At 42.2% G+C, this 14,634-nt stretch overlaps 1 protein-coding gene across 8 annotated transcripts in view; it reads right to left on the minus strand.

Moving 5' to 3' along the window:
* Lrrc8d (leucine rich repeat containing 8 VRAC subunit D) overlaps positions 1-14,634 on the minus strand; it is a 110,006-nt gene that overhangs the window by 80,243 nt on the left and 15,129 nt on the right. For 5 of the 8 annotated variants that reach the window (XM_074076527.1, XM_074076525.1, XM_074076533.1 and 2 more), the window contains exon 2: positions 8,056-8,207. The gene's annotated coding sequence lies outside the window, so the exon portion shown is untranslated. Of the gene's footprint in view, positions 1-8,055; positions 8,208-8,419; positions 8,918-10,057; positions 10,448-14,634 lie in introns of those variants that run through there. The other 3 variants (XM_074076528.1, XM_074076526.1, XM_074076529.1) reach the window with 3 other exon arrangements.

Below are 14,634 nucleotides of genomic sequence, written 5' to 3' on the forward strand. Positions count from 1 at the left end.
ACTTTTAACTAAGAGAAAGCAATTCAGTGGTGGGGGGGGGTGTTGGGGGGGAGATGCAGAGAGAGAAACAACACAGAGATGAAAATAAAATCATCTCCCTCTGTAAAACTCATCTCCCTCCATATAAAAGACCAAATCATCTGTGACCAGGGATTTACCAGGGAACCACATCACACAGCAAAAGGGACATATGGCAGATCCACCCTGTCTGCCTCATGTGTAACTCTCATCACATGCTTCTCGCCATTCCCTTTTCTGACCTCCCTTATTGCTATGCACAGCCACAAAGCTGACACCTGGGGCACAGTTATCTGACAGCAGTCCTGGTCTCATGTTGTCCTCTCCCTAAAGACACTGGTTGAAAGCTGCTGTAAGAACCCATAGAAGATAAATGACAGAAATCTGCTGTTTACTCTTACCCACTCTTTTTTGTCTAATGGTGTACAGGTCTCACAGAAGTCCTAAGACATACAGGAGACTTGAGAGGACATTTTAACTTCCTCTAACTGAAAGATGGGGAAACTGAGTCCTCAAGAGATAAGGTGATCACTACTAAGATTTAATATTTGGAGCTCAGATGAAGTATCTTGACTGTCAATTATGTTAGGATAATAAGTAAAAGAGGAGGTTGGTAATTGGGCACCCGTGGCTCACACCTGTAATCCTGGCTACTCCAGAGGATGAGGCTTGGAAGGATCACAGTTCAAGACCAGTCAAGCAAATAGTTTGGGAGACCCCATTTCCAAAATAACCAGAGCAAAAGGACTGGAGGTATGGCTAAGCAACAGAGCACCTGCTTGGCAGACATGAAGCCCTGAGTTCAAACCCCAGTTCAACAAAAGGAAAAAGAGAAAAACAGAGAAAGAGAGAGAGAGAGAGAGAGAGAGAGAGAAGGTTATTACAATGCTGGGGAGGATAATGTACATGATAGATAAGATTTCTATCTGAACAAAAATGGAAAACATCGTACTGAGGAAGACCTCCAACATACACAAGTTCAGTTAAGTCGCTATCGGGGCTGTAATACCTTACCATGCAATATCTATTTTGAGACCCTAATTTGTTTCCCATAGATTAATTTATAATAAAAAGTCATATAATGTACACTGTACTTTGCACAGGCATGCAAATGTCCATTCATCAACTAAAATAATATAGCATTCAGTGTTATATAAATTAGAGACAGAAAGAGAAACGAGACACAGTCAACTGAGAACAGACTTGAAAAAAGTAAACTTATAAGAAACCAATAAAACTGATGAAACTTTCCCAATAATAAGGAGACATCTATAATTAACAGCTTTTAAGCGTATATACCACATATATACACCATACCAGGAATGCACATCACAGCTGCACAAGCACATGTAGGCAGTGAAGAAGAAAAAAAGCCTGAAGTGGGACACCACTGTCCTACAGAGAGGATTGCATGTGAAAGGGAGCAACAACTGCTAAAAAACAAAACAAATAAAAAAAAGTAATGTTAGGAATGCTAGTAAATTGCCATCAAATATGGTAATGAAAGAATGTTCCCAGAAAAGTACACACATTTCTAGAAAATATATTTCTAGGTATAAACAGTTAATAGACATAGGATGGAGGTGTGGTGGTCCTGAGTTCAAACCCCAGTACTGAAAAAAAAGAAGTTAATACACATAAATAAGAGCAAGAAACCTGCTTAAAAATAATTTTAGGTCTGATGTGTAGCTCAGTGGTACAGCAATTGTTTAGCACTCGCTAGGCCCTTGCTTCCCCTCCAGCACTGCAAAAAAACATTTTTGAACTTTAAAATTTACATTAGTATATCAATCATGCTAATTAAGATGCAGTTATAGTACCTATAACAATTAAAAGTGCATCAAAGGCCCAGGAACATACAAATAAGTCAACTGAATAAAATAAGAACTTCTATGCTAGCAGCAGCACTGAAACTCTTTGGAGAACGTGTTGTTATGTGTTGAGGGAAATGGCTCAAAATATGACCTTTTTTTTTTTAATTCATTTATTCATATGTGCATACATTGTTTGGGTCATTTCTTCCCCCTGCCCTCCCGCCCACTCTCTCTCCCCCCAACCCCCCTCGCTTCCAGGCAGAATCTGTTTTGCCCTTTTCTTTAATTTTGTGGAAGAGAAGACATAAGCAATAACAAGAAAGACAAAGCATTTTTGCTAGCTGAGATAAGGATAGCTATAGAGAGATTCCTAGCACTGCTTCCATGCACAAGTGTATTACAACCCGAATCGAGACCTGTTTTTATTTTTTTAAATTGATTAATACTTTTACTATTTTAGTATCTGGTTCTTGTTTTGGTTTGGCTTTGGGTTTTAGAGACAGGGTCTCGTTACAGAGCCCAGGCTGGTTTCAAACTTGCAATCCTCTATTTTGAATATGATTATTTCAGAGTAAACTATAAAGCTAATGAAAGAAAGTGAGCCGAGTAACAGGGAAGAATTTCTTACATGACACTAAATGTACCAACTATAATATTAAAAACTTTAAAATCAAAAATTGTTGGGTTATACTGAAAGGCACCATAGCCAGTTGTCATATAAGTGACATACGACAAAAAAATTCACAATTATCTAAAAGTATCAAAGGGTTAACTTCTAGAATATACAAGGAACTGTACAAAAATTCTTTCAAGGAACAGAACAAGAAAAAGGTAAGAAGCTGGGTGGCGGTGGCTCACGCCTATAATCCTAGCTATTCAGGAGGCAGAGATCAGGAGGATCACGGTTTGAAACCAACTTGGGCGAATAATTCCTCGAGACCCTATCTCAAAAAACGCTTCTCAAAAATAGGGCTGGTGGAGTGGCTCAAGGTGAAGGCCCTGAGTTCAAGCCCTAGTACCGCAAAAAAAAAAAAAAAGAAAAAAGCAAGAAAGAAAACCAATAAGGAAATAGGTGTGTATGTGGGGAAGACTAAAGGTATGAAAAGGCAACTCACAGAAAAGGGAAATTAAGTGAATGAAGTGATCTCAACCTCAAAAGTAATCAGAGAAAGGCAAAATTAAACTATGAGTTTTAATTAAAATCTATCCAGTTGGCAACAACCAGGAAATTTGTTTTTCGTTTTATTTTGTCTTTTGTTTTTTTTTAAAGAAGTCACTATGTGGTATTTTGGAGATAAAAACTTGATAAACAATCTATGCAGTGCCTATTAAGGTTAATATGATATAATTCAGCAATGCTACCTGGGAACAACTATCTCAAGAACTTGTGAAGGCCAATGAACTCCATACACTTAGTCTCCTTTTGGGGTGGGGGGGGGTGGAACCTGTATGTCACACACAAATCAAAAATACTTAGAAACTGTTGACTCTCTTATGTCCAACATCTGTAAGTATATTCTCTACGTTTTAACTCAGTGCTTCATGCTCGCAAGGCAGGTACTCGACCATTTGAGCCACTCCACCAGTCCTGTTTGTTGTTGAGCTTTTTCGAGATGGGGTCTTGCAAACTATTTGCCCAGGCTACTTCGAACTGCAATCTTCCAGATCTCTGCCTCCCAAGTAACTAGGATTACAGGTGTGAGCCACCAGTACCTAGAAATCTCTATAATTTTAACTCCTTTGATAAAAAAGGTAGGTTAAGACTCACAAACCCTGAAAACATCTCTTCATAGATTTGGTTAAGATCAGAGAAAGGTGGAGATCAAAGAGATCTGTGCAAATCTGGATCTGAGTCCAGACCTTGTCCATGTGACCTGGATAAGTTACAATCTCTGTCTGCTTCAGTTTCTTCACATTAACAAAAGGTTATTTCCTACCCTGCACAATACCAAAAGAATTATGGATAATCTACTTAAGATGTCTAGAAAATATGTTATATTAAATAAATTAAGAAGTGGTATTTTTAGCTAGATAAAAGAACTTCATGCACTAACCCTAATAGATTTCAGAGCCCTCCTTAACCCATCTTAAGTAAAATATACAGGGTGAACAGTCATAACAACAGGCATGAAAATCAGAGCGACTGACTCAATATGAACTTCTATGTCAGTTTTTCCCACTGCAGAACAGGGATAGATAGTATCTCCCATTCCATGCACCTACTGCAAAACTACAAAGGTTAAAGTGGGAAGGCACTTTTAGCTTCTGGGAAATGAATACAAGGCTGGTGGTGGTGGTGGCAGCTATGACAGTGGTGATTCCGCAACTGGTGTCACAGTCTTGGCAAACATAAGGAAGGGATGTTCCCAGAAGCACTGTAAAGGAAATCCTCTTAGAAGAAATCCCGTTATTCATGACTGAGTAAATGCAAAGACCTCAAAGTTGACCATGAAAAACAATTAACCCAGAAATAAGGTTAGATCCAAAGTCATGACTGCATCACCAATTTACTGCATAAAAAAAAAGAAAGAGGAAAAATTCCACCTGGGGGAATTTTTTTGTTGCTGTTATTTGTTAGTTTTTGAGATAGAGTCTCACTATGTAAACCAAGATGCCCTGGAACTCCCTGTGTAGCCCAGGCAGGCACTGAACTCTCAATCCTCTTTGCCTCAACCTCCCATGTGCTGGGATCACAGGCATGGCACCACCATCTGGAAATCTTTATAACTTGATGGGTAATATGCTGTGTTAAAACACTATTCAGCATTTTCAGTCTGAAGCAGTTGTTTTAAATGGCCCTGGTTTTCAACCTGTGGGTTCTAGCGTACAGGGAGAGGTCTACGGATGGAATCCCTGTCTCATACAGCTATACACTACTACTTTACAAACACAGCAGATGCTGCAATCATGAATATTTATCCAGCTGAGTGACATTAATTTTATCACAAAATATTTGCAGTCACCAGAAATTTAAAAAAAAAAAACAAAAAAACCTTTGAAATCTTTTAGGATTAAATAAAAGCTCCCTGACTTATATAAGAGTTGAGAACCACTGGTTTATGGTTTACAATTTCTGGCTGAGAAGATAATTTTTACTTCATACGCATGAGTAAAAATTAGAGAGAGGTTTGAAAAAATGAAAATCTCAACATGCATTTATCTCCACTCTCAGTCCTCTTGTGGCCATTAACTTTTCCTTGGCATTTAACATCAAAGCTAGTTACCCTTTCATTCTTAGTCTTTCTGTTGGAAAAGTCAAACAGCTACTTCACTTCATAAGCCATTGCAACTCACAGTACACACAGAAATGGCAGGATGTTATGTATTAAAGATACATCCATGTATCATTTCATTCCTCCTTATGAAAAAGCAAGTACTCATTTTACCTCTCCTTTCCTATCTTCTCTTTTCCCCTTATGTTTTGACACAGTATTATAGAGGGGGCATTACAGACCATTAAAGACACTTTAGTTATTGAAGAGAAAATAAGTATTTTTTAATTTAGCATTTCCCAATGAAAATGTACCCTAAATTTTAATTTATATTCTTCTAGATGCAGTATTAAAACTCTAGCTGAAGAGAGCGTCAATTTTAAGCACTACAAAGATAAAGAAACATTTCCACCTAGGGAATATTACAAAAATATTTAATATATAGTTTAAAGTTATTTGGGTTTCCCATGCTTTTCTGTAATGTGAACTTCTCAGGCGGTTCTCCTGGACTGGAGTAGAAGGTGAATGTTGGTGGAAGTGGCACTGGGGTATAGGGAAAGACATATACATCAGTTACTAATTACTTAATTTCCTGGTACATAAACTGTCCTAGAAGTAAACCAAAGGGTTTTTTGTAGTTGTTGGCAGTCTAAGAAGTTAAAATATGCTAACCTGACTCCTGGAAAAGATACATGCCCACTTAGACCTGACAAAAGGTATCTGTAAATTAAAATATGCCATTAGAATTGTGGCAGAATATAAATCATATTTATGCAAATACAGCTAAAACTAATTAGACACAAAAAGGTAAATTTCAAACATGAAAAACAAAAACAAATCCCTGAGCTATAGGCCAAGACTGAGAGAAGAGGAATGGGGAAACACCTGGAAATCAGGGGCATTCAGTACTATTTGCAGATGTTCTTTAAGAACAGCAAAGGCCCACCTGAATCAGCACTGCTTGCCATCTCTTCCTGAGCCAGCAACTTTCCAGACTATGAAAGAGCCAAGAACTCTAAATGGAAAGACCCTTGTGTAAGGCTCAACATTTCCTTTTACTAATATAGCCATTGACAAGTCCCATCTTATTTGCCTCAGTTATCTCTCCCCATAAACTGGAGTGAATGAATCCTGTTTTACCACATTGTTGAAAGGCCTACTAACTGTAAATAAGACACAGAAAATATGTTCTATAATACAAAATGACAATCTAAAGGCCAGCATTATCATTCCCGGGTTTAAAGTCTACTAAGGTATGTCCTGTTCCTAAATATAACTAGCACAGGTTTGGAGGATCAGCAAAACCACTATACTAGAGCAGAGTGACTAGAGGGCAAGATAAATACCTGTATATAACAAGAGAGGCAAGAAGGCATAGCTCAGTGGTAGAGTGCTTGCCTAGCCTGTGCAAGGTCTTGGATTTGATCTAAAACAGAAAGGAGAGAAAGAGGGAGAGAAGGAGGAGAGGGGGACAGAGAGGGAGGGAAGGAGAGAAAGAGAGAGAGAAGGAAGAACCTCTTCTGATGACTTTACTCTTATGGTAGATTTGGTAAGCAAAGAGGCATAAACACAGACTTCTCACAATTAAATTCAAACATAAGTCCACATCTATCTATCTAGTAGAGATAAAATTAATTGCTCAGTTCTTATAGAATATCTTGGCTACTTATTGTTAATGTAATTGCAACAATTACTGATATTATCGCAGTGCTTTTAGCACCTACATTTTAAAAGAGATTAAAATGCTGAACAATGGGATCTTATAATTCAAATTACTTCCACACTGTTGGTACTAGAAAAGAGAATGGTGGTACAAACTTACCAGCCTGCATACATAGGAAAGATTTCCCTTTCAAAGCAAAATAAATTATGTAGTAAATATATTTTAGTATAAAAAAATTCACCATCAAAATGGTATAGTTAGCATCCTATGGCATGAATTTAAATACTACATCTAAACCTGCCTCCTGAGAAAGCTTGGCCCAATGAGGTAAATGAATGGAAATGTGCAGAAAGACCCTTCAGTGGCACAGTCTCCCCTTTCTTCCCTCCAGTCACTTGCTCACTGCCTCCTCCCAAGTAAAGACTAAGATGCTGATGGCTTTCATACTGCTCAAACATTTGTCATCATCTAACCATCCCATCAAACTGATTCTTCTCAACCACCTCTCTTCCTTCGTGTCCCTCCCCAGTATAGGTGGGACTATGAGGCAGGCCCACACTGGGGGAGAAGGTTACTTAACTTAGTCTGCAAAGAGAAGGCGGCCAGAGAAATGAAGAAGCAAAGTCTGTAACATAAATCAACCTTTCCCTACCATTTTGCTCTAATCCTATCCACATAGGGAAGCCAGTATGAATACGAACTCTATAATCTACCTGGTGAATTTGAGAAAAGTCACTCTCAATTTTACTTTGGTGACAAATAGAACTTAATAAATAAAATGTCTGGTTCCCACTTTCAGAGCACTCTGCACAGTAGAAACCTCAGTAGAGTTAACTAGCCTGCCAGACACCAGACTAAACACCTTGGAACGCACTACCTCCCTCATTTGGGTCCCTACCTTTCCTGTGTGCGTCTGCATCACTAATTCCCTCAGTTTGTGATGGCCTGGCTCTAGAGGGCAAGGACACCAAGACTTCTTTCCACCTTACACTTCACCCCAACTCATCCTCTCCCTCCTCCCCACATTTGTGCGGACAACCCCAGGCCAGGCAGTGAGGAACAAAGCCAGGCAGCTCCAGGCAGCAGCTGCAGGGAAGCGGTGGGGGCAGCTGGGGACAGCTGGGGACTCAGGGAAGTGGCCGCAGGCGGTGCCGCCTGGAAAGCGCCCAGCGGCAAGGGACCTCACTGCCCAAAGCCTTCCGTCTGGTGTCCCGCACACCTGGGCGAGGCGACAGCCAGTTTAGCAGAGCCCGGGGTGAGGCAGCAGCAGCAGGGCCGGGGCAAGGCTGCAGACGGCCCTGGCCCCGCGCCTCCCCGCCCGCCCCCCTACCCCCGGCCCGCCGCGCACCTGGACCAGGCGGCCGCCCTGCTCCCTCGGGCGCTCTGGGACTCGGCTTCGGCGGGCTCCGGAGGCTGCAACCGCGGCTGGGCGGGCGGCGACAGGGACTTCACTCCTCCATCCTGGGAGCCGGCAGCACGTTATGGGCAGCAGTGCACTTCCTGTTTGAAAACATAGGCAGAGACCGAGAAAGAGAGAGAGAGAGAGAGTGCGAGCGAGTGTGAGCAGCATGCAGCAGGAGCCGCGGCTTGCATAACCGTTCGTCCGGGCAGCATCACCACGCTGTCCCAGCACGCGGCACCCTGGCCGGGCGTCCTTCTCTCCCTCCCTCCCTCCCTCCCCACCGGCCTGGGTGCGGCGCTGCCCACGGTACCTGCATGGGGACCCGTGCGTCCCTTTCCTGGTCTTTGCCTCCCTTCCCGCCTCCCGCCCCCGCAGGAATCACCCAGGGGAGGGTGTAAGGACAAGACTGAGCCTCTCCAGGGGAGTGGAGGCTGGAATTATGCAAATGCCGAAAGTTAACCGCCACATCCCAGATACCCAGCCCAGGGAGCTTCGGGATGGGAAATGGCTCCTCTGGTGCCTGGCTGACTTTAGAAACTGAGCGCACAGCTGCCACCGCAGAGCTGTCACCGAGCGGGGGAGAACGGGGAACGCCGATCCCACAGTGTTGTGGGTTCCTTCCGGGGGTCCTACTCATCCTCTACCCACACGCCAACTCCCCGTGGAATTCCCCACGGACAGTAATCTTAAAAGTGCATTCTTCCACACATCGATTCTTCATTTCTTTGTGTATGAATCATGGAGAAGTTCCAAACTTCTGGAACCACGTTCACTTTGTTGAACTCTAACTTAAGTGAATTTCAGAGTAGTGTGAAAAAAAAAAAAAAAGTAAACATAGGGCTTAAGAGTGTGCTGGCATTTATAACTTGCCTGCCTTTGCACCCAGAATCCATCAGGTAACAGACACACACAGGGCTGTCTCTAAGAAACAGTTCTTTTTTATCAGTCATTCTTCTTTCCAAACTCAAAAGAGAGCACAGAAAGTAAAGGATAATTCTTCTATATAAAAAGCTACACTCTGAAGTAGAAACTGACACTATTCAAGGCCAGTGGGCTCTGTATATTAGTCTCCTCTTGGCCTTACACATTTCCCAAAAGATCAGTGAAAAATCCTATTCCCATATTCCCAGCTGAGGAAACAGGGTCAGAGATGTCAAGTGACTGTCCTGGTGTCTCAGCTGGAAAGCAGTCAAAGGAGGGTTGAATGCAGGTCTGTGCTAAGTAGAAAATCTGGGCCATTTCCTCCACACTCTAAATTCCTAAAACAATAGTGAATTCCAGGGGAAAAGTCAAGCCCAGAGGCCATCATCCATCCATTCCTTCATCTCAGAAGGGTCCTGCAATTTTCAAGATACTAGTGTTGAACTAGCTGGATTCTTCACCCAAATAATTCCTCTGTACCTTGATGACTCAAGCAAGTGACACAGTGCTCTTTCCATTATCTATCACTGGCTCTGCCAGCCTTTGCAGAATTACTTGGTGGCAAAAGTTCAAGAGGTTCTAGGATAGTCACTCATATGCCAAGGTACAAAGTCTGTCCAGTGCAGAACCTATTCAGCTAATATCTGTTCCCTGGATTTATTTGGCTGTTTTTAAGAAGGCAAATGCTATTCACAAAACCAAATGCAATAATAGCAGTATCTCATTTTCCATTTCCTTTTGCGTTAGCACTTACTTCACGATCACCTGGCACCAGAATGTAGCAATTAGCCTCCAGAGGTAGGCTAAGAAACAGAGCACATATTAAAGGATGACTAGGAGTCTGGGCAATGGTTACATCTCCGAACAACTGCAGAGTGAACTGCATGCCACCCACCCTTCCTCATTACCTACTAGAACAGCACAGACTGGAGTGATAGGGCACACAGATGGCCTTCAAGTATGGCTGGGGCTGGGCAGAGGGGCCACAAAAAACAGTGACACACATTCCCACCCTTCAAACACTCACCCAGGGTTCTTCACATACTTTTAGGTCCTGCTCTGTTCATTTGTTTCGTTTTCTCGCTCCCCTGCTTTGCTTCCCAAAATTATTCCTCTCTTGATATACAGTGCTTTTTTCCAAAGAGTCACCTTTCTTTCCCACAAAGTACCTGTGGGAGGGGGAACTAGGAGGGGGACATTTAGCTCAAAACTTAAAAACCCTGTCAATAATTACCATGTTTTAAAGGTAAAACTCCATTTAAGACTATCTTTTGGTATCCCTGCCTTCATTTTGGTTATTCATTATATAACCCCAAGAGTCCAGAAGGCCAATCTCTGAAGAAAAATAAAATTCTTAAAAAGCAAAGGAAAAGCAGGGAGTGGCGCTACAGGCCTGTAATCCCTGCTATAAGAGAAGCTCAGAGGCCCATCCCAAGCAAAAAGATGAGACCCCTATTCAAAAATTAGCTAAAGCAAGAAAGGATTGGGGTCAGGGGCATGGCTCAAAGTGGTAGCGTGCCTGCCTAGCAAGTGTGAGGGCCTGTGTTTAAACCCTGGAGCCAGCAAAAAAGAAAAGAAATAACAGGCTAGACCTCCCAGTAGAGACAGGTGTGGAGGCATGCCTACATCCCAGCTACACAGGAGGCCTTAGTAGGACGACAGTCCAAAGCTTGCCCTGGGCAAAAAGAAAGGCCCTATCTGAAAAACAACCTAAAGCAAAAGGGCTGGAGGTGTGAAAGAAAAGGCAAAGGAACTGTGTTCAAATTACCCTGCAGAGCCTTATCTTCTGTCTTTGGGAAGTCATGAGATTAGATTACTTAACTTTTTAAAATCTCTACTAGTACTGGAAAATTCAATCATTCATATAAAAACGGTCAATCATAAACTATGCCTATTTTGTCCTCGTACTGTGCTGAGTGACAACTTTATGATGTCCACTGTAGTATTGTTTTAACAGGTAACAAAAATACAGAAGTGCACCTGCAGGGAGTCAAGGACTCACAGACCCTCATGCTCCATATTCACACCTGATTTGTAACTCTCCTCCCCAGAGCTGGAGCCAGCCTAGGTATAACCCATTGCCCTTTTAGGCTCCTCACAAATAAAACCCTCTTCTTCACCTGAAATATTTATTAGAATTCTGTGTACAGACCCCAAAGTTTATGGTTTGGAGAATATAACACAGTTCCTAATTGTTTCTTAACTCTACAACCACAAGGCCTATGCATTGGATCACACTCTCCCAAGATCCAGGAGCTCTCTAGTTTCTTCTGTGTTTCTAGGAGCAGTGTTTCTTCCTTACCACTGCTGAACAGGAAAAAATTAAACAACCTCATCAGAAGGGAAAAGTATGTCCTAGGTAGGCAGAAATGATGCCACAAACATGAAACTGAGTTTGGAAGAATTCTGGGGTTTTCTTTGAAAGTCTCTCCTCCTGACAGCCTTGGTACTTTAGCAGCATTGTGAAAACCATTTTGAAGGCTCCAAATTAAGTTAGAAGAGACAAACTGAACTTCCAAAGCAATGCTGCTTATCTTTCTTCATCTTAATAGAGAAAGATCTTACTTTGGAGGTTAAAAATGTTTGCCACAAGGACTCTGTGTGAATATCATGAGGACTCTTGGTGACTATTACAGATGGGCTTTTGCAAACAAGAACATGAAACATGACAAGCTGTCTTGTTACCGAAGAGATGGCCTCTCCGCACTGGCAGCCTCCACAGCAAAATGTTCCTGCCTTCACTTCCAGGGTAGCATACACAGCAGGATCTTCCAAAAAGGAAGTCTGGCACTCGGTCTCATCTCCTGTCCTCACCAAAACCTGGCCATGGCTTTCCAGGAAGTCTTTTTCAGAGCCAACTGGCTGGCTTGTCTGGCATTTCCTCACAGAGGGCTATCAGCCATCTTCAAGGAGCCAGAGTGTGTGTTATTTCCCATGGCAAAGTGTAACAAGGGGCTGCAAATCATCTTTTTAAAACATCTGCCTGCAAGATGCTCCCTTTGGGGCAGAACTTCCGGTTCTGAGCAAGTGGCAAAGGGAAACAGTACTTAGAGCACCCCACAGCATAACTTGGGAGACCCAGCCACATGGCAGAAGCAGAGTGCCAGGGTGGCTGGCTGTGGCCTGGAGCTGGCATCTCCCAAGCCCAGTGCCTCAGGGTCCTTAACTTCTAAACACGGACTGGATGAACCTACTCACCTTGCCTAGGGTTACTATTCCCACAGGACAAACGTGCATGTGCTCGGCCTCACTGAATTCTCAGAAGCGCCTTTGCAGGGAGGAGTCATTATCACTGTATTACAGGCAAAGCCTAGCGAGGCTCACAGATGTTAAGTGATTCCTCAGAGCAGTGAGTAATGGGGCGCAAACTCACCCTGGGTCTGTTCTTCCTCCTTCTAATTGGACAAAAACGAGTGGGTGCGTGCTGGCTGTGGATTTATTATTTTGTACTCAGAAAAATCTCACTTTTGAAACATAACTTGTAATGTTCTGTCTCAACTGCATCACACTATCTCATCCCTTAGCCAAATTTTGGTAAAATGTATAGTATAAACGTGTATTACCAGTGGTTGACTAACTTTAAGCCACGACAATGGCTACAAATATAAATGTGGATGTAAATATGTTCTTCAGCTGTAGCTGGAGATGTGCCTCAAGTGGTAGAGCACCTGCATAGCAAGCTGAAGCTCCCTGAGTTCAAATCCCAGTACCACAAAAAAAGGAGCTCCTCTGATTAAACTATGATAGACAATACCTTAACATGTTTTTCCAAGCTCCCCTCTCATCCTTCAGTGAATACAGTAGGTATTCATGTTGGCTGATGCACTATCATTTTGTAAGCATATAAAAGAAGGATAAAACACTGTGGAAATTGGACTAAATACAAATGTGTGTATTCAAGTGAAGACTGTTCAAAAGATTCCTGGCAGAGACTGGTGCCAATGAGCAGTCTTGAGTTATTTGCTGACTGCTGACCATGCATTGTATAGACTGAATGCTGTCCCATAATCTTTGAAGGCACGCTTTGTCTGTTCCTCTCTTGTGGTGGATCTCTGCTTTCTTTTTTTGTTTTTTGGCTGTACTGGGGTTTGAACTCAGGGCTGTGCGGTTGCTAGGCAGGCGCTCTACCAGTTGAACCATGCCCCCAGCTCTTTGCTTCCTTCTTTAAAGAACTGTTTCATTCTCTCTGGGCACTCGTATTTTATAAATAATATACCTAAATGCCAAACAATGTAAAAGAATTGGTCCTAACAAGTCTAATAAATATAATGCTCATTGCTAAAAGAAAAATACTTTTAAAAATTATTTTAGGGTGTGGGCATGGTTGTACATACCTATAATCCCAGCAGTCAGAAGGCTGAGGCAGGAGGATCACAAGTTCAACCCCAGCCTGGGCTACATAGTGACATCCTGTCTTAAAAACCAAACAAAAACAAAAACAAACAAAATGACTTTAGGGCTAAGAGCTTAGCTCAGTGGTAGAGCACACGCTCAGCACATATTCAGTCATGGATTCAATACCCAGCCACCCCTCCCCCCAAAAATTAAAAATACAGAAACATCTGTAAGATCATAGATGTGGAAGTAGCCAAATACAGGAGCTAATATCACTATCGGGTACATCAGGCATCCATTATACCAGAGTCTAAAAGAAGAGATACAGCATGTAAATAATTTAAGGTTGCAAAATTGGGCAGTGTGATTTTCATTCCTTTTCCTCGGCCTTATAGTAGAATGGCCATAGTACACAGTATCAGAGAAAAAACAAAGTGCCTGGAAAATCCAGAAAAAAATTTTTTTTTTCCCAGACAGAGTCTCACTTTGTGGTTACAATCTTCTTGCTTCAGCCTCCCAAGTCTTGGATTACAGGTATGTACCATCATGCCCAGCTAAAAAATCCAGAAATTTTATTATGAACTCTTATTTGGGGTGGGGGAGGGCTTTAACTCAGGGGCCTCAAAAGCACTTTACCACTTGAGCCATACCCCAATCCTATTATAAACTTTTGAAAGTTTATTCATCAAATTTTTTCAACTAACTCTAGGTCAATAAATGCTAATCACTTTACAAGTATTAACTCATTTATTGCTCAAAGAACCCTTTGAGATGATCTTGATATCGCAGAAACAGACACAGAGATTTTAAGTGATTTGCTCAAAGTCACACTACTAGTCATCTCAGGACTTGGGTGCCCAGCTAGCTACACTATACTTTTACTGGGCATGGTACCAATAGAACAACAGGCTGGATTTGCTTTCCCCAGTGGAAAAGTTAATGGGGTACATACAGTAGCAGGGATACAGGAGAAGGAATGGAATGGGGTGAAAGGTTCAGGGATTTTCCTTTTTTGTAGCAAGAATGTAACTACTGGTGACAAAGGCACTAGACAGAAGGCTTCTGGAGGTCAGGAATGCAAAGTCTGGGACACACTGCTGAGTAAATGAACACTGAAAAGCCAGGAAGAAGAGCTGCTTCCTCACCTTGACCAAAATACTAGATTTCAAGGCTCCCGGACTGCCTGGCGACAGCACAAGTGAATTAGCAACGGAAGGGAAGGCAATGAACCCCATGTACTTTGATCTTGGAAAAGCAGTTGATACAGTG

Source organism: Castor canadensis, chromosome 6 (assembly GCF_047511655.1).
Source record: "Castor canadensis chromosome 6, mCasCan1.hap1v2, whole genome shotgun sequence".
Classification (NCBI taxonomy): Eukaryota; Metazoa; Chordata; class Mammalia; order Rodentia; family Castoridae; genus Castor; species Castor canadensis.